The sequence below is a fragment of the Urocitellus parryii genome, unplaced genomic scaffold, assembly GCF_045843805.1.
Source record: "Urocitellus parryii isolate mUroPar1 unplaced genomic scaffold, mUroPar1.hap1 Scaffold_61, whole genome shotgun sequence".
In the NCBI taxonomy this organism is placed as follows: domain Eukaryota; kingdom Metazoa; phylum Chordata; class Mammalia; order Rodentia; family Sciuridae; genus Urocitellus; species Urocitellus parryii.
In genome coordinates, this window is record NW_027554109.1 from 2,510,219 (window position 1) to 2,535,245 (window position 25,027).

At 35.9% G+C, this 25,027-nt stretch overlaps 1 pseudogene; it reads left to right on the forward strand.

The window, feature by feature from the left end:
- The first annotated feature begins 390 nt into the window (after positions 1-390).
- On the forward strand, positions 391-12,596 carry LOC144252861 (sulfotransferase 1C3-like; annotated as a pseudogene).
- The last annotated feature ends 12,431 nt before the right edge of the window (positions 12,597-25,027 follow it).

Here is a 25,027-nt window from a genome sequence, read left to right on the forward strand (position 1 = left end):
TAGCATTTTGAAAATGATAAAGCAAAATATGAGGTATTATTATAATATTATTTGACTAACCAACAGGCATTATTGTTGCTAAAACACAGAGTGGGAAAAAGACTATTTGAATGGTAAGTCTTTTGGTTGTCTTACATTTACCAAATTGCTTAGCCTCAACAACTTCAGCTTCTTCTTTTAAAGAACAGAAATAATATTACCTGTTTTATGGAGTTCCTTTGAAGATGAAATAAATAAAACAGAGTAACTTGTTAGATGTACCTTTATGCTAGCTTTAATTTATTTTATGTCATTCAAGTCAACAACAGTAAGATGGGAACCTTTACTATCAGCCATAAAACACAATAAATTATTTTAAATAGGATTGACAATAGCAATCTTGGATCTCCAATGGCACAGATTGAGAAGAATGTTCATCCTCTGGAAAATAATTCAAATTTGTTGAACATTATAGAAGTGGATAGAGGACCTTTGCCAGTACTATCAAAAGAAATATGGAATAAAGTCTGTAATTTTCAAGTCCGACCTGATGACCTTATTCTGGCAACTTACCCAAAGTCAGGTAAATTTATTAAAATATATAATAATGTTAAATCTTTGGACATGAAGCTATTGGATAATATGTAGTGCTCAATGTAACATCACTGGGATTTGGAGAGATACAATTGCCTATTATGAAGATCTGCCGTTAGTATTATAGAAAATTTAGCTTCCTGGCCCTTTGGACACCAATTTCCAATAGTGCTCTCTCCTAATGACCAAAACACTTTTCTAAATGCTTTGAAGTGCATCATTAATGACTCCCTTCAGGAACAAATGACTTAGAAAAAATCAAGTTCAATAAATTGAATGAGGCATGATTTTTCTTTCACCATAATCCTTTAATTAGAGCAGTCTTTCCCTTAAAACATACCATAACATAGACATCAATTGTCATCCCAGAGAGTTAAAAAAGTTTGTCTAAATATCCAAAGTTCTTAGAAGTTGTAAACTAAACCTTTATGTTCTGTTCCAGTTAAGTCTCATTAGAGAAACTCAAGGATTTGACCTTGATTTAAAAATGCACTGAACTTCTATTCTCTAAAAATTCTTATAAACAAATATATCCAACAACAATAGGTACCCCTAGTGCCTAGATCTTGGTTTCTAACACTGTAATTTACCAAAAAGTATCAGGGCTCTCTGGGGAATTATAATCCCAGTCCCCAGTGTGACTCCCTGTCGTGGAGAGAGACTATACAGGGCAAATCTAGGACATGGTGTATATTAGAAAGCAAATGAATACTCAAAATTAATGGGATCACATCAGAAGAATCTTGAATATTCAAAAGAATAATGTCCCTAATTAGTAGAATATGATGAGGGATTGGATTGGATTTGTACTCCAATCACAATCAACTAGGAAACTGAAAGAAGTAAAATAAAAACCACTGTTTGGCAATATTGGGCAACATTTGCCCAAGTCTTCAGTATTACGACACTTTCTGAAGTTGGTGTAGTAGCAGGGAATTTAAGGAAGTCATGTCAAGGAACTCAGTCACTAAGTTCAAGAGCCAAAGATAAGAGTCATGGGAGTTTGCAATGACTACTTTGCCAGGCAGAGTGCCAGAGAGAAGGAAATAGAAAAAAAATGCCCCCGATATCTGTATAGGGGAGCCCTAGAGGATACTGGTGAATACTAAATTGCATGTGCACAGGACCAGATTTCATGTGATCAAGCAAGGAACTACCAAGAAGCCAAATAATTCCTAAAGGTCACACAAGGCTGTGAAATTTTGTGTTTCAAACATCCTGATAGGTAGAATTTTGGTCATTATAATCTTAGTCCTATGGCATCATATCTATGGTTATTTTATATTTCATGCCCAAAAGGACTTTGCACAGCTATAATGAAAGTTACTGATTGGCTTACCTTGACGTAGGGTGATTATCTTGGACTAGTTGAGTGGGCCTAATGAAATTACTTGAGGTCTTACAAACAGAAGAGAAAGTCAGAGAGATGTAATGGACCAAAAATTCAGAAATATATGAAGCATAACAAAAGTTTGATGCAGATTATTGGCTTAAAAATGAAGAGAGGCAAATATCAAAAAGAAGGAAACTCAATACTGTAACTACAGGGCCAAAAAACATGTTTCGTATAATTTCAAAGATTTTATATTTATTTGAGGATTTGTTTTAGAATCTATCCTATCATCTTTATTTTTACAAATGTTTAACTGGGTTCAGTGGCACATGCCTGTAATACCAGCAGCTGGGGAGGTAGATTGTGAGTTCAAAGCCAGCCTCAGCAAAAGCAAGGCACTAAGCAACTCAGTGAAACCCTGTCTCTAAGTGAAATACAAAAAAGGGCTGGGGATTTGGCTCAGTGGTAAAGTGCCCTTGAGTTTAATCCCTGGTACCACACCCCCAAATATTTCATGTACACCTGAAAACAATGCAGATTTTGGTTCTAGTGGGTATAGTTCTCTGTTATTAATTCACATTGGTTGACAAATTGTTAAGGTCTTTTATGTCCTTACTGATTTTTGATCTACTGGTCCTATCAATTACTGAGTGAAAGTTGTTGAAAATTTTAATTAATATTGTGGATTTCTCTACTTCTTTATTTTTTTTATAATTTTTGCCTTATGTGTTTGGAAGTTCTGTATTCGGAACATACATATTTGGGATTGTTTAATCTAAATAATTGAAATGGATAAAAATATTTATCTTTATCTCTGGTAATAATTATTGTTATGATATATATTGTCATTTTACCTGGTTTATAATTGTTAGTCTCATGGAATTAAATTCCCTGTAGTTACAGAATTGGCTCATTTTTCTTTATATAAGATCTACTTCACAGAAGAAATGATGAGATCATTATTCAAAGTACATGTATGAAGACACAAATTGGGTGTCAACCTACTTTATATACAAACAGAGATATGAAAAATGGTGATATATTTGTGTAATAAGAATTGTAATGCAAAAAATAAACAAAGTACATGTATAAAGACATGAATTGGCATGAACATACTATATATACAAAGATGTGAAAAATCGTGTTCTATATGTATAATAAGAATTGTAATGCATTCCACTGTCATGTACTTAAAAAAATAAAATCAATTAAATATAAAATAAATAAATAAATAAGGAAAAAATGAAGAAGAGATGATGAGATTAGAATATTAACAATTTGAAACCCATAATGGAAAGTATTTCAGGCAGGATCATCAATGCATCCTACAATGATTAGATAAAATCAGAGGAAATCTGGCTAGTCATGTGGTACCAAAATGTCACTATACTACTTAATTTCTAATAGCAAATGAATATATGTCTTTTTACAAGCAATATCTGGTGGCCATATACTTAACGGAATGATCAAAAGTCGTATCCTAAGAGTGAGCAAATTTGACATAAGGTGCCTCCTGGCATAATGAGAGAAAGTATAAAGCATCACCTGCCTTCTCGCCAAAAAATGTTTTAACTTAACCTAATCAAGACCTAAATTCCAGTTTATGGAAGACCAAGGGAAGTGAGAAACAGGTTAGACATATTATGAGAAAGTGACCAGACAATTCTGGATTATAAAGGCATAACGACAAGATAGCTAGATAACTGATTAAAAATCTACATCATGGATAAATGAGAGGTTGATTAGAGACTGAGAGACAAAACTAAGGTAGTCCATGAAGTTTAATTGGAAAAAAAATCTATAAATGGTGTTAGGAGGTAACTGGAAAGAATTTAATGTAGACAGAGTTCTTTATGATGTTAAGGAATCATTGTAAAATAGATGTGATGAGAAACATGTAGGAAACATGGTAGAAGGATGTCATTTTGAGAGATGCATGCTGTGTCCTTAGACATGAAGCATTATCGGAGGCTTACTCTGAAGCAGATCAGTTTGTCCGATGATGGATGATAGATTAGATTAGATTAGATAGGGAAGTGACTGATTGATTTGAGACAGATTATAAAGATGATAGACGGAGATAGACAAAGCCAACAGAGCAAAATGTTCTTAAAACTTGAAGTATTTGTATTTTTTTATATTATTTTACCAAGTTTTCTGTATGTTTAAAATTTTTCATAAAAAGTTTGGAATAAGTGCTCTAGATTATACCACCTCCTGTGACCACCTCCTATCTCAGGGAAGGGAGGAAAGTTTCCTTTCTGTCCCTGCAACATTCATCTAATTTCAAAGTATTCTCATGTTACTGCCTTTATCCAAAATCTACATTTATTTCAGATGAAAAGCCAGTTACCTAAAAATCAGAGAATATTTCTGATGTTTTTCAGGAACAACCTGGATGCAAGAAATTTTAGACATGATTCGAAATGATGGCGACGTGGCAAAATGCAGGCGAGCTGCTTCTCTGGAAAGACACCCCTCCCTTGAAGTAAAATACCCTCCTAAAGAGAAGCATGGTGAGTAACATGCAGCGAGGCTGGAAAAGCTTTGACTATAAGGTAGCAAGGTCACATGCTGTGCCTTAAACAGGACGTCCACAGCAGCCAGGGCCAGCCTGTTTCGTTCCCAGGTCAACTTGTTCCTGGGTCAAGAAGTCAAACCCTGAATTTGGATACCTAATGTTCTCAGCTGATGAACTTTAGCTTTTCAACAAGTTATCCTTTCTATTTCTTGTCTGTCTCCTTCCCAGGTAGCTGCTGGCAAACACCCTTCTCCTTCTCTTTCTACTTTTTGTGCTCAAATCAGTGAAAAACTCAAAAATTAGCATTGAGCTATTGTAAAAGTATATGAATGATTTCTGAAGAAAAAGAGGAAAGAAGAGGAGAATGGATTATGATGGACATTCACAGAACTAATCAAGCAAGCTAAAGAACTTTCCTGAAAGTGTAGAAGTTCCGCGAATGAGATGAAACGAGAAATCCTTAGCAGAAGGCCAGGAAGGGATATTTCACATGTCCTTGTGAATATACAGTTGTTGTCTCTAAGTGAAAAAATAAAATAAAATGAAACAACTCATTAGAATAATATTCAAACGTAAATTAAAGGATTTTCCAAGAGTGGCAAGAATAAATGGAGAATATTCATTGCTTTTCCAGATTTGGAGATAGCTATTCAAATGCCCTCACCACAAATGATAAAGACTCACCTTCCTTGGCATCTATTGCCACCGTCTATCTGGACACAGGACTGCAAGGCAAAGAAAGGGACTCTCAAACTTTATCTAACTTGGTGATATAAATGACGTAAGTGAAGATGTCTTTCAAAATAATGTGCTATTTTCCTTGAAATCAAGTATTTCATATGTTTGAAATCTACAGACATCCATGGCTTCTAATATTCTATTTCCTCAGAGTTTATTGCATGATAACTCCTTGGCCACATGTTTAAAAGCAGAGTCTGTATTGCTACAAATTGGAGGGAGGACCCGGAATAGAGGTAAACAAGTTTAAAAGTGAAAGACTTTTGCTTTGCTCTGCCAACGTACTGGAGGGTGTTTCCCTGCCCTTGGAAGCAAAGTGCAAGGTCTGCTTCCCAGCAAGGCTTCCAGGTCTCCGCAATCCACACAGTAGGCTACATTCAAAACTTGGATCATTTTTACTTCCCTGGCCTCCATATGTAATCTCCAGTAAAGTTTGATTAATTCTTTAGTATCTTTCTGATTTTCCCATTATACAACATCACTTTGGCCGATACCCAAGTCAGGTCACTGTTTTCTTTTGTCTCCCAATTTGCCTGGCTGCTTCTTGTCTGAACACTTACAAACCCTCTTCTCCATCAGATACCAAAGCCACATGTTGTGCCTTGAAGAGGACGTCCACAGTGGCCTCAGCCAGGCTACTTCACTCCCAAGGCAACTTGTTCCTGGGTCAAGAAGTCAAACCCCAGATTTGGGCACCAGAGCCTCCTAATGTTCGTAGCTCATCCTCTTCCTAAAATGAAAATCCAAGACTTGCTTTAAACATCGTCAGAAACTTAGAGACCTGCTTTAAACACATCCACAGGTTGGCTGGAGATGAAGTTCAAGTTGTTTTCTATGATGTGTTATGCCTTTAGTCATCTGGGCCTTGCTTCAGCTCCAATCCAATCTCTAACCAACCCCCAGCAACACCCCCAGCTCTCACAGCAATCGTCCTGAAAATCCTGCAGGTCCTTTAACACACAATGCTTCCTCATTCCTGGGATCTTCCCACAGGCTTTTCATGACACTCCAGCATCCTCTCCCATCTTGACGTGGCTAATCCCTACTCGATTTTCAGGTCTTTGCATGAATATCATCTGCTTAGCAACTTCCCCTCCTGCCCACATATGTACGTGGACCTAAGTGTGCATGTGTGCCAGTCATTGTGTTCATCATGGTGCATTGACATTTTCCCATATTGCCTCTTTGATACAGACTGTCAGCTCCTTGGAATAGGTAACTTGGTCTTGTTCAAATTTTTATTCTGAACATGACCTTAAACACAGCATTTGTTATGCATTTGTTGGATGAAAGATCATAAATACCCACTCGTCATATTACCAGGCCACTCTTCCTAATTAGAAGCATCCAAGTACAACCTGCCTATGAAAATATGCATGCATACATAAGCATATCTAGATAGACAGACCAGCAAAACCACTCTAAACTTTGAGAAACTCTCTGAGACATTCTTCAGTTGAGAATCTCGTCACTGTGCATATATGTAATGAAGGAATTGCTTGGCTCCATCCCCAATATTTCTGTTCCAGGACTGACCCCATCATGTACTAACTACAGATTACTATGAAAGTCCCTCAGATTCTCTAAATTTCAGTTACTTCATCAATTAAAGAATGATGGTTCCCCTTTCCTTTTCACATAATTCTAACATATATGGAAATCAAATAAGATGGTATATATAAAAGGGTTTTCTCACTCCCCAATTTTTCCCTAAATGTAAAGCTGGAAAATTCCTATTAATTCCTTGAGATATGACTGAGACCTCAAGACTTCAACTCCATCTCCCCCAGGAATCCTCATTAACTTCTTCCCCTGTGACTACTCAGCATGTCATATCAGATTTTAATGATTTGTAATACCACCCTAGATTTTGGTCATCTTCCTGTATGATATATGATCCTTGGAGGATGGGACGCTCTCATTTGCCTTTGGATTTCTTCATGTCTAACCAAATTTTAGGATCAAAGAGGCTTAGTTTATTTTATTACTATTTTAACTAATAAATAATGCATAAAACACTACACACTGAAAAGAGATGACATGATTATTGTATTGGAAGACTCTCCTCCAGTGTTTCTCCTCTGGTTTCCTTTCCTGTACTTAGTTTCAGATCATCTATGTGGCTAGAAATGCTGAGGATGGCCTGGTATCCTTCTACTACTTCCACAAGATGACCTCAATGCTACCTGACCCTCAGAGCCGGGAAGAATTTTGTGAGAATTTCATGTCAGGAAAATGTGAGTGCAAATTTATTTTGTGGTGTGCTATCTCTCTGGAGATTCTAAAAATAAACACCTCTAAAACTTGGTGGATAATAGTATAGGATATTATCCTGAGTGACCAGGTCTTACCGTGGGGACCTGTGACTGGGGAAGCCACTAAGAAGGAACTTTCTCTAAAATTTATGCAAATGTAAGTTAAGGTCGTCTGAGGGTATACCTATAGACACAAAGGTAAAAATTCTCAAATCCTGATTTGAGTTTCAAACTATCAACTTCAAAAATAAGGAAGAGAGGAGACTTATTTCATATGCAAAGACCTAGAGCAGGGGGAAGGTCACTGCTGTTGAATTAGAGGGCCACCGGGCACAGCCTCAAAAATCAAATGCTTCACAACCACAACCACATGCTGCCTTTCCCCAGACCAGAATGTGCCATCTTAGAAATCTGCTCGACAGAGTCTTCCAGTTTGACCCAGCAGTGAGATCCCTCATCCTCAGCTCAGGAGATCACATCTCTGGGGCAAGGAATCCCTTATGGCCATAGCATTCAAAACAGAAGTTGGCCAGAATTAACCAGTATCCATTCAGGATAGTAAGGATATGAAAACTTTCATAAGATTATCTCAAGGAAACAACTTGCAGATGAACCAAGATACTAAAGTCTAATAAGGGGTGTTTTAGTATGGGATAACTGTCTACACACATCTTTAAAAGCTTTAATGCAGAAGTACGATGAAGTATTTTATTGTAGCTACAGTAGATAGAATAGACAAATGGATGAAGATGGCATCTGCTTCATTTAATTAATATCTCTCAAACAAAACTTCTATAAAAGAAGTGTCTGCGCTGTGATATTGAAAGATCTCGGTCCTTTAGCAGTCTGATTGTCTCAGCAAATATCTGTCAGGTTTTAGAATTGACTCCAGGAAGGAAGTAGGATCAGTTGACAATGATTAGTTTCTTCTGTCCAATAATAAACAGAAATAATAAGGACAAAAACAATACTTTGTCAGAAATTCTACAAAACAATACTTCAGAGCCCCTATTGACAATCCATTTATTTGATTAAATTTAATTAAATTTCCAAATAGAAAAGATTTTGCATTACCTCCATGATATCAGTATAACCAAACCTGACCATAGTCTCTTTTTTTTATTGTTGGTCATTCAAAACATTACATAGTTCTTAATACATCATATTTATTTCACAGTTTGATTCAAGTGGGTTATGAACTCCCAATTTTACCCCGTATACAGATTGCTGTATCACATCAGTTACCCTTCCATTGATTGACAAATTGCCTTTCTAGTGTCTGATGTATTCTGCTGTCTGTCCTATTCTCTACTATCCCCCCTCCCCTCCCCTCTGACCATAGTCTCTTGAGTAAAAGAAAAAAAATGACTATAATATGGATAAAAACGTAAATTTAGAAAATCAATAAAAATGAATTCCATCAAGCATGTCTTTCAAGTATATCAATAGAGAAAACAGTGTTAGAACAATTTCTCTAGAAACAAAAGAGACAAAAGGAGTAAAATAAGAAAAAATATCAACCTAGCTAGTACTCCAAAGTGAATGGATTTTCCACTCCAGTCATGTACCTCATGATAAGGTTTCTGTCAACGGTGAACCACATACGGTGGTCCAAAAGATTACACTACCTAGTGATGTCACAGCCTCTGTGATGTTTGCACAATAGTGACATCATCTAACAACACATTTTTCAGACTATGCCACATCATTAAGTGACATATGAATGCTTTTATGCAGATGATTTATTAGAATAGTCAAGGTAGGAGGAAGCATGGGAAAGAAAAAAAGAACCAAGCTTCTTTTGATTCCTCTCAGGTCTTACACTGTGACAATTAGGTTTAGGTATCAGCTCGTCTATCGTACCAGTTATTTAATCAAACACCAATTCAATTGCCTCTATAGGGAATTTTGTAGACGTGATTAACATCTACAGGTGGTTTTAAGGAGATTATCCTAAATAATGTGGATGGGCCTCATCCAATCGGTTGAAAATCTTAACTGCAAAAACTAAAGTTTCTCAAAAAATAAAGAGTTCTGCTTCAAGACTACATCAAGGGCCTGCAATTGAAGCTCCGTGGTAGAGCACTTGCCTAGCACATGCGAGGCACTGGGTTCGATCCTCAGCACCACATAAAAATACATAAATATAGTAAAGGTATTCTGTTCATCTACAACTAAAAAAAAATTTTAAAAAAAGACTAAATCAAATCCTGTCTGAATTTCCAGACTGATTTACATGTCAACTTACAGGCCACACAACTGCAGGAACCAATTACCCTGGTAGTGAGAAACACACACACACACACACACACACACACACACACACACTCCTGTTGATTCTCCTATTAGCCTTATGCTTCTGGACTCCCCTGACTTACATGTGCATCAGTCAGCATGATACATACCAGGGTTTTGATTAACTGCAAGCACATATCTCTGCTCATAATGATTCAGAAGAGAACATTTCATGTACCTGCTTACTTGGTTCTTTGGAATTTTCTCTTCTGAACAATATTTTCAATCATCTTTCAATCAAGTCTTTGTCCACTTCATGCAATGCTTACAACATGGTAAACACTGTTGAGATTACTATTGTGTTTGTAATGAGTGCCCAGAATCAAACCCATAATGCCGTGATGCACAAAAACATCAGTGGCATGAAATTAAAATACGATACAGGCTAGCTCCGGAATCCATCCAATTCTTTAAAAATTGGTGAAAAGAATGTTTATTTCTTATTTACCTTAAGTGAAAATGGAAGTTCTCAAGGGCCCTCTCTTTCTGCAGCAGTGAAATCCCTTACTGAGAATGCATTTGCAGATTCCGCCAGGCAGCTGGAAGGCACAAGCAACAAGAAGACCCTAAGACTTAACTGCCCGAGAGGGCAATTGAATCTGAAACTAAGTACTCTTTATCAGGAATAGGTGAAGCCTTTCATCACCTAAATGATTTTAAATGAATCCCTATACGTAAACGTATGTGGGCAACATCACGTACAGTAAGTGTATCGCTGCTTCCTTCTATAAAGATGGACTGATTTCAAAAGTAGGAAATTCCTTCCCCTTTACTAAGTTTAATAAAACAACAGACATCTATTTGAAAGTGTCTAAATCATCTCATTGCCTTGGTTTTAGCCCAGTACTGAGAACTAACAGTGTTCTTGCCTCTCTCTTTCAGTGGTTGATGGGTCTTGGAATGACCATGTGAAAGGGTGGTAGACTGTAAAGGACAAGCACCGGATCCTCTTCCTCTTCTATGAAGATATCAAAAGGGTAAGTGGTACTGAGTGGTGTTGGGAAGACGCAGCAAAACCTCCAGATGATTATGTCCTATACAATAAGCTGATTTTTGAGATGGTAGCAATTTTTTTCTCCCTTTGTCCTAATGCGTTTTCCTCTATGGCCAGAATCCAAAATGTGAGATCCATAAAGTGTTGAAATTCTTGGAGAAAACTTTGCCAGAGGATGTTATCGAAAAAATCATCTACCATACTTCATTCCATGTGATGAAGAAAAATCCGATGGCCAACCAATTTTCTGTACCTACCCACATTTACAATCAAAGCATCTCAAAATTCCTGAGAAAAGGTTGGTAACATTTTTTTCTATTTAATCCAGTTCTGAAAATATTCTGCCTTGTAAGTGAAAATGATTCAAACTTGGATTTTGTGAAGAAGTGGTATGATTCAGTCCAATTAAGACTCTCGTTGCTTCACCCTGCTCTCTTGGTGAGAGCTGGTGCCAATGGCTCTCAGACTCGAGTTTAGTAAGAGACCTCTAGAGAATGTGCTGATGCATCAGTCACTGGGCCTCACTCCTACAGACCTGACCAGAGGCCCAAGAACTTGCCTTATAATAAGGGCGATGCTGACAATGGTGGCAACTTTGAGGAAGAAAAGCCTAGCTCGACTACAACCTCACTGAAGTCTCTTGCATTCTCTGAACAAGCTTCAACATTTTCTCCTTTGGTCTGTCACTGTTTCTTAGCCCATGACTTTATAGCTACTTGTTTTCACCTCTGTCTCCACAGTGAGTCTATGCATTGTCCAGAAGAGAATATTGTATGCAGGGCTGTTTCACTAGCACAAGTACAGAACTTCATACCTTGTAGGAGCCAATACACACCACCCGAGAAAGAGTGAATAAATGAGATATTGTTTGTATTCTCAAGAAGTTAGCAGAATAGACAGAGAAACAGACACATAAATGTAATGATAAAAGAATAAGGGCTGTAGCTGTAGCTCTGTGGAGGAGTGCTTGCCTTGCATGTGTGAGGCACTGAGTTCCATCCTCAGCACCACATAAAAATAAATAAATAAATAAAGATATTGTGTCCATCTACAACTAAAAAAATTTTTTTTAAAGAATAAATAGGGAGATTTCCTAATGGGTTCCAAATACTACTCCAGCTGACTATTCAAAATCATTTTAAAAGCCCTGATTCCCTGAAGATTCCAATTTATTGGTTGTACTTAGAATCTGGAATTCTATGGTATTATCAAACAGTTGGATTAATCTCATTGCAGAAGGGTGGAAAACCAGTAGAAATAAAGAAGTAGAAGAATTTGGAGAAACAATACATTGGTTCTACTATTGGTTGAACTTCGAAGGTACAATAGTTTGAGGAAGATCACTTGCATCCAAATATCACTTAGGAAAAAATGAAGAAGTGTCTTTAATTTCACTCAACAGGAAAAAAAAATGCTATCCAACAATGTAACTAATGCTTTGTAAGCTATTTCACTGTTTCTCATGGAACAACATATGTAGGGCTGAAGAATTCCACAGGAACTTGTGTAAGGTGCACCAGAGCCACTAATGTCCAGGAACTAGAAAAATCTGCCCCACCCAGCGCATGCCAATGGGGCTTGGGGAACTTGAAGAAAGAACTTGAATGTGTCCTGTGCTTTGTAGTTTGAAGGTCAGATGTAGTGGGCTGAGGAGCCATCCATGATGGGAAAATAAGGTGGAGTGACTTAATCCATGGGGCAGAAATCAGTGGAGAGTGGGGAGGTCGGGTGGAGACGGCTGAGAGACTTTCTATACTTGTCTGCTGTCTTTCAGGAATTCTTGGAGACCGGAGGAACCATTTTACGGTGGCTATGAATGAGATGTTCGATGAAGACTATAAAAAGAAGATGGCAGGGACCACACTGACCTTCTGTGCAGAGATCTGAGAAGAAAATAGACTATGTCGAGCACCCTGCCTGCAATTCTGTTGAGCAGGGTGGAGGGACTGAATGTGAAGCTCATTAGAATTCAGTCTCTCTCTCCTAGGAGCTTGGTTAGTCTGATAAGATACTAAAACATGATTTAACATGTCAATCAACCTGCTACCAGAGCAAATAAAATAAGAGGAATGGAGAGCAGTGCCTGAGTATTACGGGGATTTTTCCTAATAAGTAGGTTTTCTTGTGGGTGATAGATGAAGCAAGATAGACAACTGTATGATACCTACACATGTGTAATCTAACATGAATTCCACAAAAAAGAAGCAGCTATCACAAGCTCCATTATTAAAAGAGATGACAACGCCTAGGCATAGAGCATTTATGTGTAAGTGTGTGCTATAACATTAGCGATATGGTGGCATATGAGATAAAAACAGATGCAAGGAATAAACAACAATACCTAGATTACTTCTTTCTAAGAGAAGGTCAGCATCCACTTGAAAGACTTCCACCCACTAAAAAAATCAGAAAATATTTCCAATCAAATGGATAAACAAAGCAAAACAGATATACTTTCATCCTAACCCCACCATGATTGTCATGCCTTACACTCAGAAAGAAAACTCCAACTCCTAGCTTCCTTCTGATGGGTAAGATACAGTGCCTATATCAGTTTGTTCTGCATTACAATTGCAGCATACCTGAGTCTGGGTGAATTTTATTTTAAAAAAGAGGTCAAACAAAAATAGTCTATTAGAGGTACCTAGAATATCTGGTCAGGCTGATTGGGAAGATCAGTGTACTAAGAATTGGAGAAAAGATCTCTTTATCTGATGCTCAGAAGCTAGCACAGATAGTCAAAATGAAAAAAAAAAAACAGGAAATATATTCCAAATAAAGGAACAAGATAAATTTCCAGAAATCAAGTAATCATCTACTCAGCTTTTCATTATTATGACAAACTGCTTGAGGCAGGTACTTATAAAGAAAAAAGATGTTTAATTTGCTTATAGTTTGGGATACTGAAAATTCAGACAGCATTGTACAGGCTCTGGTAAGGGTCTTTCCCAGTTCCAGCTGCATCACCTTATGGTAGAACTCTATTATAAGAGTGCAGGTCCAGTGATTTCATGGTGATGTAAAAAACAGAAAGAAATCCAAACGTCAGAATCCAAATTTTGCAACAACTTTCTCTCAAAAGAACTTACTCCAGGCATTGAAGGAAATGCCTGACGTCACTAAGGATCTTCACTGGGTCTCACATCTCAATGATTCCATGAACTCCTACATCACCACACTGGGGGCTAAAACCTGCACACTTCGTCCCTCGGGAGTCACCGCAGATCCATACCATAGCCCCAACCATAGTGAAGTGTAGATATGTAATTTAGCTAAAGAACATTCAGAACATTGCCCATCCAGAGAAGGAGAGAAATGCCATCTGAGAACTTCAGAAAAGGGATAGAAAATATTAAAATGTACCAGACATAAATCATCACACTGAAGATTATAATATCTGAGCTCAAAAATTTAACAGAAGGGCACAACAACAGACAAACTCAAGCAGAAGAAAGAATTAGTGAACTTGAAGATAAATCTCTGGAAATCATCCAATCTAGAAACAAAAAGAAAAAAAGATAATAAAGACAGCCAACGGAGCTTATGGGATGCCATCAGCAGTATACTGTATGCATTATCCATGGACTTATAAAAAGAGAGAAAGAAATTGGAAGCATATTCAAATAAATAATGGAAGAAAAAATAAAAGTACAGATCTAATTAAAGGCAAAGAGAGAATTTTGAAAGCTGCAAGGGAAAAGTGACTTATTACATATAAGAAAACATGCACAATAATATTAACAAAATCGTCAACAGGATCCAGAGACCAGAAGGAAATAGGATAGCATTTTTAAAAATTTAAAGGAGGGGATGTGGCTCTGTGGTAGGGCATTAGAGTACCATGCACAAGGTCCTGAGTTTGATATTTGAGAGGAGGGGGTGTGGGGAAGGAGGAGAAAGAAAGAAGGAGGAGAAGGAGGAGAAGAAGGAGGAGAGGAGGGGGAGGAGGAGGAGGAGGAGGAAGGGGGAGAGAAAGAAAGGAAGGAAGGAATAAAGAACAAACTTGCTAACCAAGAACATGCATCCTGTTTTAAAATAAAATTAAGAGGACATCAAAACTTTCTCAGATAAACAAAAAGTAAAGGATTTTTTTTTTTACCATCAAATCTACCTTATAAGAAATACTAAAAGAAATCCTTCATGCTGAAGGGAATGACCAATAAGCAGCAATATGAAAATATATGACAATATAAAACTCACTGGTAATAGTAACTATATAGTCAAACCCACAACACTCTACTGAAATGTTGGTATGGAAATTACATCTCAAATATAAAAATTTAAAAACATTTTTTAAAAGTTCCAAATTATTTTCAAGAGATATAAGCTACAAAAGCAAATTGGAGAAGTAAAAGTGCAAAGTTTGTGCAAGTGATCAAAACAAAGATGTTATCAGTGTAACATGTCCTATTATTAATATCATTAGTGTAAAGTGTTTTATATAAACTTCATGGTACCTACAGAGTATGAATCTTTAGTAGAAACACAAAAAATTAAAAAGATTGAAAGCACACTATGATAGAAATCATCAAATCACAAAAGAATACAGAAAGAGAAGAATAAAAGAACAAAGAATCAACAAACTTCCCCAATTCACGAGTTCAGAATAAAATTAGTTAGATCTATAAATAAATTTATTATAATTTTTTAAAAAAAATCAACAAACTAACCAGAAAACACAATAGTAAGCATTATCTATCAATAGTATTTTAGAATATAAATGAATTAAAATCTCTAATAAAGAGAAACTGAGTGATTGAACATATTTGAAAACAAATGAGCAACTCTGGAGTCTTCATAATACCTGATTTCAAATTAAGCTATGGAGCTATAGTAACAATAACTACATGGTACTGGCATAAAAATGGAATCATAAACCAATTGTACAAAATAATAGAGACAAACCCACATATCTATCGTCATGTGATCCTTGATAAATGTGCCAGAAACATAAATTGGAGACAAGATAGCCTTTTAAACAAATACTGTGGGGAAAACTGGTTACCCATATGTAGAAGAATGAAACTAGACCCTAATCTCTCACCCTGCACAGAAATCAACTCAAAATGGATCAAAGACTTAGGAATTAAGACCAGAAACTATCCAACTCCTAGAAGAAAATGTGTGTTCAACACTGCAGAATATAGGTCCAGGTGATGTTGTTCTCAACTGAACATCTAAAGTTTAAGAAATAATTTCAAGTGTTAATAAATTAGGGGCTAGGGTGGTAGTTCAGTAGTAGAGTGTTCACCTAGCATGCATGAAGCACTGGGTTCGATCCTCAGCACCACATTAAAATAAAAATATTGTGTCAATCTAAAAATAAAGAATAAATACTAAAAAAAGAGTTAATAAATGAGATGGTATCAAATTAAAAAGCTACTGCATACAAAGAAAACAATTGAGAATGTGAAGAGAGAACCCACAGAATGTGATGAAATCTGTGTTAGCTACAGAGGATTAATACCAAGAATATATAAAGAACTCAAAAATTTAATGGCAAAAACCTCCAATAACCCAATTAATAAATAGACAAAGGAATTAAACAGACACTCTCAAAAAAAGAAGTACAAATGGCCAATGTATATATGAACAAATGTTCAACATTATTAGCAATTAAGGAAATGCAAATCAAAATTACACTGAGATTTCATCTCACACCAGTCAAAATGGCAGTCATCAAGAATACAAACAATAAATGCTGGAAAGAATGTGGAGAAAAAGGAACTTTTACATTGTTGGTGGGATTGTAAAATACTAAAAACCACTATGGAAATCAATATGGATCTTCCTCAAAAGACTAGGCATGGAACTATCATAGGAATCAGCCATACCATTCCTTTAATTCTAAAGAATTAAACTCATCATAACACAGTTATACAGGCAGTTCCCTGTTTATAGAAGCACAATTCACAATAGCAAAACTATGGAACTAGCCTAGTTGTCCATCTACAAGTAGATGGATAAAGAGAATGTAGTATACATACACAGTGGAGTTTTATTTTGCCCTAAAGAAAATTATGTCATTTGTAGGAAAAATGGATGAAACTTGAGATCATTATTTTAAGTAAAATAAGCCAAACTCCAAAGATCAAGGGTCATATGTTTTCTCTCTCATGTGTAAGCTAGAGAGGAAAAAGGTAAAGAAATATGGTGATGGTGGTGGGGATCTCATGAAAAGCAAAGGCAGACCACAGAGTAGACAGAGTAGAGAGAGGAGACCAGGAGGAGGGAGGAGGAGAGGGAAAGAGGAAATACTGCAGAATGATATTGGCCAAATTATATTGTTATATTGTATGCATGTACGAATATATAACAACAAATCCCACCGTTATGCAACCATAATGAACCAGTAAAAAAGATGGAAAAAAATAAAAACAAACAAAAAAAAATCAACCATAGGCTACAAGAGACCAATTCCTTCATTAGTTCCATTTTGCTTATGATTGAACAGATGGAAAAAGGCATTCCACACAAATAGGAACCAAAGACAGCAGTGTTATCTATACTTAAGTCAAACAAAAATATACTTTAACTAAAAATCTGTATCATCATAATGACAAAGGGTAAAACAGTTATAAATATATATGCACCCAACATCAGAGAACCTAAATATATAAAGAAAATGGCAGATCAACAGATGGAAGAAAGGTGAAGCCTATTTTACCACTCCATGTCGGTGTAGGCAGATCTGGGCTGGGCCTGGGCTGGGCCTGGGCTTCCACAGTGGTCTGCTGAACTCTCAGAATTCTCTATTAAGTGAAAGCCAACTAAATGGAATAAATTAGAACATTTCCTCTACCACCCTTGGAACTCATCTGTTCATGACCAACTAATATGAAAATTGTCTCTGGTACACATTATATCTGCATATCCTTGCAGGAATTAAATAAAGGGCATAATACTGAGATTCCAGTTTATAACAAAGACTGATATTTTGTTTTGCTTTATTTTGTTTTTAAAATTTTTTAATTGACAGAATTTTCATTCATTCAGAGGTTAGAATAATGATAACTTGACACATGAATACAATGCGTATTGGTCAAATCAGGGTAATTAGCATTTGTCTTCTCAAACATTTACTATTTTTCTGTGTTGGAATCTTCAAAGTCTTCACTTCTAATTATTTTAAAATAGATAATAAGTTGTTGTGGACTTTGGTTACTCTACTGTTTTGTTTTGTTCTGTTTGTGCTATTGTGTAGCAGTTTTGATTTAGCTTCTGTGTGAGTTTTTCCTGTTGCCTCTATTCTTTTGTTCAACTATTTTCTAATTGATTTATGAAGTATGGTTCTATTCATATATTATATATTTGTGTGTGCATTTAATTTTTTCCATGTTTATAATTTATCATGCAGATAATTTTCTCTTTTCTGAAATTTTCAGGCTTTATAATTATCTTCTTGAATGGATATTGATATTTATTTCAAGACTAAGAAGATATTCATTCATCTCTTGGGGCATTATGAAGCATTTATGGTTCAAGTCTCCAGTTCATCCATAATAGTATATAGTGTCAGGTGGGGAACTGTCTTTTTCCCAGTTTTTCAAACAATGATCAAACAACATGCTATTTCCCAGAAACTGGGATTCTACTTTCACTCTTTCTAAAGCTATGAATAAATATATTCTCTTCCATTAAGAATATATATTTTCTATGACAATGCCAAACTTTGGAGAGAATAATATCTCCTCTCCCTTATTTTTTATTTTTCAATTTCATTTTAATTTAATGTAATCATTCTTTCATGGGCTGGGATTATAGCTGTGTTAGAACACTTGCCTAGCATGTATAAGGCCCTGAGTCCAACCGCAACACCATACACACAAAATATTTCTCATATGAAAGTTTTAATATTTTCAGGGTCAAAAGAGAAATAGCAATTTGATTGAAAGTATTATATCTCTAATTTTAAAAATAGTTTTATATTTTTACATACTTATATTAAATCTTTACTTCCAGAAATATGTAATTTTATTATACATATAAATTTTTCTTTGTCTAACAATCTTTTCATATTGATATAAACATTTTGTTAATTTTATTTTTAATTTTTTTTTGCAATCAGGAAAGGAAACTTCTGTATATTTTCTGTATATTTTCCAAGTTTTTCTTCAGTGGTAGCATTAAGGAAAGTTAATTGATCATGTGTCTACTATGTATATGCTGTATACACACATGCATGTGGATATACAAATTCCTTCATTAGTTCCAATAGTTTCCCTTTATTCTCTCCTGCCCAGGAGTCCAGCTAGGTCCATTCCACAGATAACCTTTCTCTCTACACAGAAATGATGACCAGCCAGACCACCCAGAGTTCAGCCCAGTGAGAGGAATTATCCTCTTCACTATCTTCAGTGCCAATCCAAGAACCTGGAAACAGTCTGTAATTAGATCTCAGGAACCTATGGAACACAAAGGCTGTAAATCCATTATGACTCCAAGGTTTCCCTTATCAATCTATCGACTATACCTAGGAGAGATGTTGGTGCAGATGAAGGAAGTGTTGAAGGGACAAGTGTGGGGAAGTCATTCATGAAGCACAGACCTTCTGGATCTGCAGAGACTCTCATCTCAAATGCCCTTTCCAATATCTGATGGGTTGCTGCTTATGCAAACTTTTTTTTTAAAGATCATAGCAACAAACTCTGACTGAATAATCACTGGACATTTCATGGTCTGGTGTTCCATCTCTACTGTGACTAAATACTGTGCCAGGGATTGGCTTTCATATTGGTCCACAGCATTACATTATAAATGGTGTGGTCTCTTAGAGTAGTTTTAGTTTGCATTTCTCTGATTGCTAGAGATGGTGAGCATTTTTTCATGTATTTGTTGATTGATTGTATATCCTCTTCTGAGAAGTTTCTGTTCAAGTCCTTCGCCCATTTGTTGATTGGGTTATTTGCTTTTATGTTGTTTAACTTTTTGAGTTCTTTGTGTACTCTAGAGATTAGAGCTCTATCTGATGTTTGAAGGATAAAAATTTGTTCCCAGGATGTAGGCTCCCTATTCACCTCGCATAATATTTCTCTTGCTGAGAAAAACTTTTTAGTTTGAATTCGTCGCATTTGTTGATTCTTGGTTTTAACTCTTGTGCTATAGGTGTCTTATTAAGAAATTTGGGGCCTGTCCCCATGTGATGAAGATTAGGACCAAGTTTATCTTCTATTAGACGCAGAGTCTCTGGTCTGATTCCTAGCTCCTTGATCCATTTTGAGTTGACTTTTGTGCATGGTGAGAGAAAGGGATTCAATTTCATTTTGTTGCATATGGATTTCCAGTTCTCCCAGCACCATTTGTTGAAGATGCTAGCCAATCCCTGAAGAAGCTAGCCAATCCCTAAAAAAACAAATGCCAAATGTCTTCTCTGATATAAGGGGGTGACTCAAAATGGGATAGGGAGGAAGAGCATGAGAAGAAGACTACCACTAAATAGGGAAGAGAGGTGGGAGGGAAAAAGCGGGAGAAGGGGAGTTGCACGGAAGATGGAAGGAGAACCTCATTGTTATACAGAATACATATATGATGTTGTAATGAGAAAAAGAAAAAAAAGTGTGTCACATTAGATTGGATAGCAAGAAAGGATGGGAGAGGAGGGGAGGAATGGGGGAAATAGGAAGGGCAGCAGAATAAAATAGACAATATGATTGATGTATGCACATTCCATGTATGTATTATATGTCAAAATACATTCTGCTGTCATGTATGACTAAAAAAATAAAAATAAATAAATAAATAAATAAATAAAATAAATGGTGTGGTCTGGTCTTGCTCTTTATAGCACCTTGGAGTCCATATTGTGATCTCCTATTGAGACTTGACAGAAGCTCAACACAGCATCTTCCTTTTCCACTGAATGAAAGCATTTTTCTCTTCTTCTAGAACAGTGATTCTCAATTGGGAGTGATTTTGCTACCCCATGCTTCCTGTGTCAAGGGACATATTTGGAAACATTTTTGATTGCCACACTAGGCTAATGCTATAGGCATCCAGTAGGTAGGAGTTCTGCATACTGATAAAGTTCTTCAATGCACAGGACAAAAAACAACAAGGATTAATTCAGCTCAAAATTTCATTATGATAAAGTTGAAAACTCTGCTGTATGACCCTGTTCCTATAAAACAGAAAGGGGAGGTATTTCCCTGTTGAACCATCATGAGGCCAACTTACAGGTCCAAAGTTTCAAGGGAAAATAGAAGTCTTAGAGACTCAGTCCTTCCACACTTGGGCTCTGACTTTAGCAAAGATGTTCGTCGAGGCTGCATTGTCCATCTCCTTTGCAGTTCTTCCACTCTTACCATTGAAACTTGAACTTCAGTGTTTCCTCCAATAGAGGGAGACTACAGTCTTTTTAACATTTCCAGGGAAGACTTCTAACTCCACAGTATTCACTGAATTGATGACTGACAAATGTAAGACTTTTATTCTATTCCTTTAGCACATCGACAGAGTTTAACAACAGCTAATTCACCCCACAATTACTACTGGCATTTGTAGATCATGATTTCATCTATACAGAAAAGACATTGATATTTTGCATTTATCCCCATGTACAACCAGTAACTACAAATGAAGATGTAAAAAGGCATTACATTCACAGTAGTACTGAAACGAACCAATAAAATACTTAGAAATAAATGTAAGAAAAAGATAACCTATTAATTATTAATAAAATAGATCAAAAGAAGAAGACATGAAACATAGTATGATACAGTATATTCTTAAGAATGAAATAATATAAAAAGTTAAATCTTTCAAAATTCACACATAAATTTAATGTAAAGCCAATCTCATAATTGAATATATTAAAATTATTTCAATTTTATATGGAAGGTTAAAAGACTGACAGTATCAAATAAAAGAATTTGAAAGGAAACAGTAAGCCATTGTCTTATCAAATATTAAATTACAAAGGAAGAGTATTTGTAATATTAGAGTAGAAATAAAGAGATAAATAGGGAAATTTTTCCCAAGATAGATAAATTTGATATAATTTAAAATTGATATAATCATTGAAATTAGAATTATTTAATCATTTGTGCTAGCAAAATTGACCATCTAGCTGGAAGAAAATTAAATGGGAATACTAACTCCCTCTATATGCAAAAATAAATTCCATCTGATTAAAGAGTTAAATGTACAAAAAAAAATGAACAATATAGGTATTTGGAAATGCATCAGGGCATTGAATATACAACTTAAATTCTGGATTTCTTTTAATCAAGGAGGAAAGAAAAATTTATAAAGGAAAAGATAAGGTCTGGGGATGTGGCTCAAGCGGTAGCGCTTGCCTGGCATGCGTGCGGCCGGGGTTCGATCCTCAGCACCACATACAAACAAAGATGTTGTGTCCGCCGAAAACTAACAAATAAATATTAAAATTCTCAAAAAAAAAAGAGCTGGGAATATAGCTCAAAGACAGAGTACTCTTGTATTTAATCCCCAGTATTGAAAAATAAAAGTTTAAAAAAAAAGAAAAGATAAATCTATTTAAATATATTTTAAATACTTTTAATGATTTCAGGAGGCAAAATTAACACAAAAATCAAAAGACAAATGGTACTTAGGGAACAATATTTGCAGGTAGACAAATCATGTTGAACTATCATGGTCTATAGCATGCAAATAACTTATCAATTAAGAGAAAAAAATGTACATATCACAATAGAAAAATAGGCAAGAAATAGAATAGGCAATTCACAAAATTAAAGTCCAAGCACAAAAAAACTTTTAAAAAGATTTGTAGCTATCAGGGAAGTACAATTTAAGAACAGCCATAATGAACAATATGAAAAAAAAATGGCTAAAGTTTTAAAACTGAAAAGAATAATAACATCTTCTGTGAACCTGGAGTGGGCAAAGTCAGGAAGATGACTGTTAGTATGCTTGGAAAAATCTAATTTTTAGGGACCTTTAGAAGAACACATAATATCTGCTTTGAAAAAGAATGTAAATACTCTGAGCCCATAAACCTCCTACCTTCTATTGGAAAGTGTACCTAGAACAAACATATAAAGACATGGGACATGTGTTGTGATGTGGTTTGTAGGATAGTGAATATAATTTGTAAACACTGTGAAAGCCTCTGAAAAAAGAAAGAGTTAATTAATAAGACATCTGTAGGGATTTGTATGATTGTTTGTGTTTTTTTTATTGCCCATACAAAGTATTCTGAGTCAGAAAACTGGCTTTTATTTGCTTGCTCCCTCTCTTTTCTTTTTCTTTCTGTTGGGGCTCAACCCTGGGCCTTGTACATGCAAGGCAAAGCACTCTACTGCTGACCTATACCCTCAGTCTCTATATTTCTCTAATTACCTCACCACAAATAAATTTGCCTCCTTTTCCCTAAGTGCTAGATTCCCTCACCCCAGATCTCAGACCAACCCCGGGAGTGGCTCAATGAAAACCAGGTGGAAATTTTTTCTACAAGAGCATCAAGGCCCTACATAGGCCAGAAATGAGGGAAGAGTTTTCCCTGCTTATAAAGGGGAAGGAGGCAGCACGCTCGAAAGGGTCTCTTCTTTAATCCAACTTTTTGGCAATAAAATCTCTAAAGGTGAAGAGCGCACCTTTGATTTAGAGATGTCTCCAAGTTCCAAGGCTCGTTCATCCTTAAAATGCAAACACCTGGGAAGACTGCAAACACCTAAAGAGATTGCAACTCCACTCTCCCAGGTACCCTAGGTCTTAACGTAATCTAGGTCATAACCTTTTAGTCCTCTGGGGGAAAGCTAAAGAGAAATTTTATTAACATTTAAATCAGAGCAATTAACTAGACAAATGGCTACCGAACTAATTCTTATGGATGTAAAGTCTCAGGAGGCCAGGGCTTTTTATAGAATTGATAAAAATAAATCCAAAAGTTATTTCCCCACATATCCACCTCGTTGAACGTTACTCAGTCATAAAAACAAATGAGCCTGAGCTATTTATCAGATGGATTTGCAGGATTCACAGAGGTGCAAAATGCATGGTAGTGCAAAGTGTGACCTTAGTTTCACAACATAAACAATAAACGTACTAATGCACATTATATAAAAGTGTTTAAGCATGACAAAAGATATGCACATCAGATTTTTAGCTAATTAAAGAGGTGTGGAATATACAATAGTGAGAGGGGAAGAAAACAAACATTCACATATAAAATTTCATTTGGAAAGAATGCCAGTATAAAAATTCTCTGTGAGGTAATACCATTTTCATCAACAATGATATATCCATGTGTAAGCATAAATATGTATAGATATGTCATATTTGAGTTTATGAATGCAGTTGTAGAATATCTATATTCAAAAACTTACCATTTCTTCCTTATATCTTTATATATTCCTAATTTTTTAACATGCAATTAGTATTTACTTTAGTGTTAAGTATGCTATTTATACTGTGGATACGTGCTTTTTGTTTTTCTTTTCTTTTCTTTTTTTTTTTTTTTTTTTTTTTTTGCAGTTCCTTGGCCAAACCCAGGGTCTATGTTTGTCAGGGAATCACCCTACCATTGAGCTACATTCCCAGTCCATACAGCTACTTTTAATTCTTGAAAATATACCTTTAACTTGAATAATTTGAGAGTATGTGCAGATGCTGCCATTTGCAGTTGACCTTCCATATCCACCCCCTCCCACAGTTACTCGAGCAATCTACCTTGAAATATTTGAATTTATTTCCTGCTATTTTTATCTATGTGGTATCCATATTACCATCATGAATTTCCAACTGGCAAGGCCAGTGTGGTTCCAGTTCAACTCTGGAGTTCCAGATCCAGGCTCTCCTTCCCATCCAGCCTCCTTGCCTTAAGAATCACACGTTCCCCCACACCTCCAGCATGAAGCATGAAGTTATTCTGACCCAGGTTCTCTTCCCAGTGCTTCTAGCCCACTCAGTTATTTTCCCATACACGGCCCAGTAACCACCTGCTCCAATCTAGTGCTAGTACCAGGCACTGGAGATGCACAGATAAGACTCAGCTCCACATCTCAGGAACTTAAGTCCTCACAGGAAAATCTGTTAAGGAAATCAACAACTGGACATCACATTTCATGGAGGTGGGACTTCCTCTCTCAAAGTTTACAAAGTTTGCTTTCTCCCCTGGGTAATTTAAAATATATACATAAATGTATTTTTATGTATAAATATATATGTATATATTTATAAATATATTCATATTTCCCACTACAGACCCATCTAACACTGTAGTCCTGTCTGAATTTCACTCAACTGCACTTTTTCCTCTTCTCTCAGTAAAGAAGGAGGAAGTCAGAATCGGCCTCATCAAGGCCACTCCTTAGGGACCACATGTCAGTTCATAGCATGAG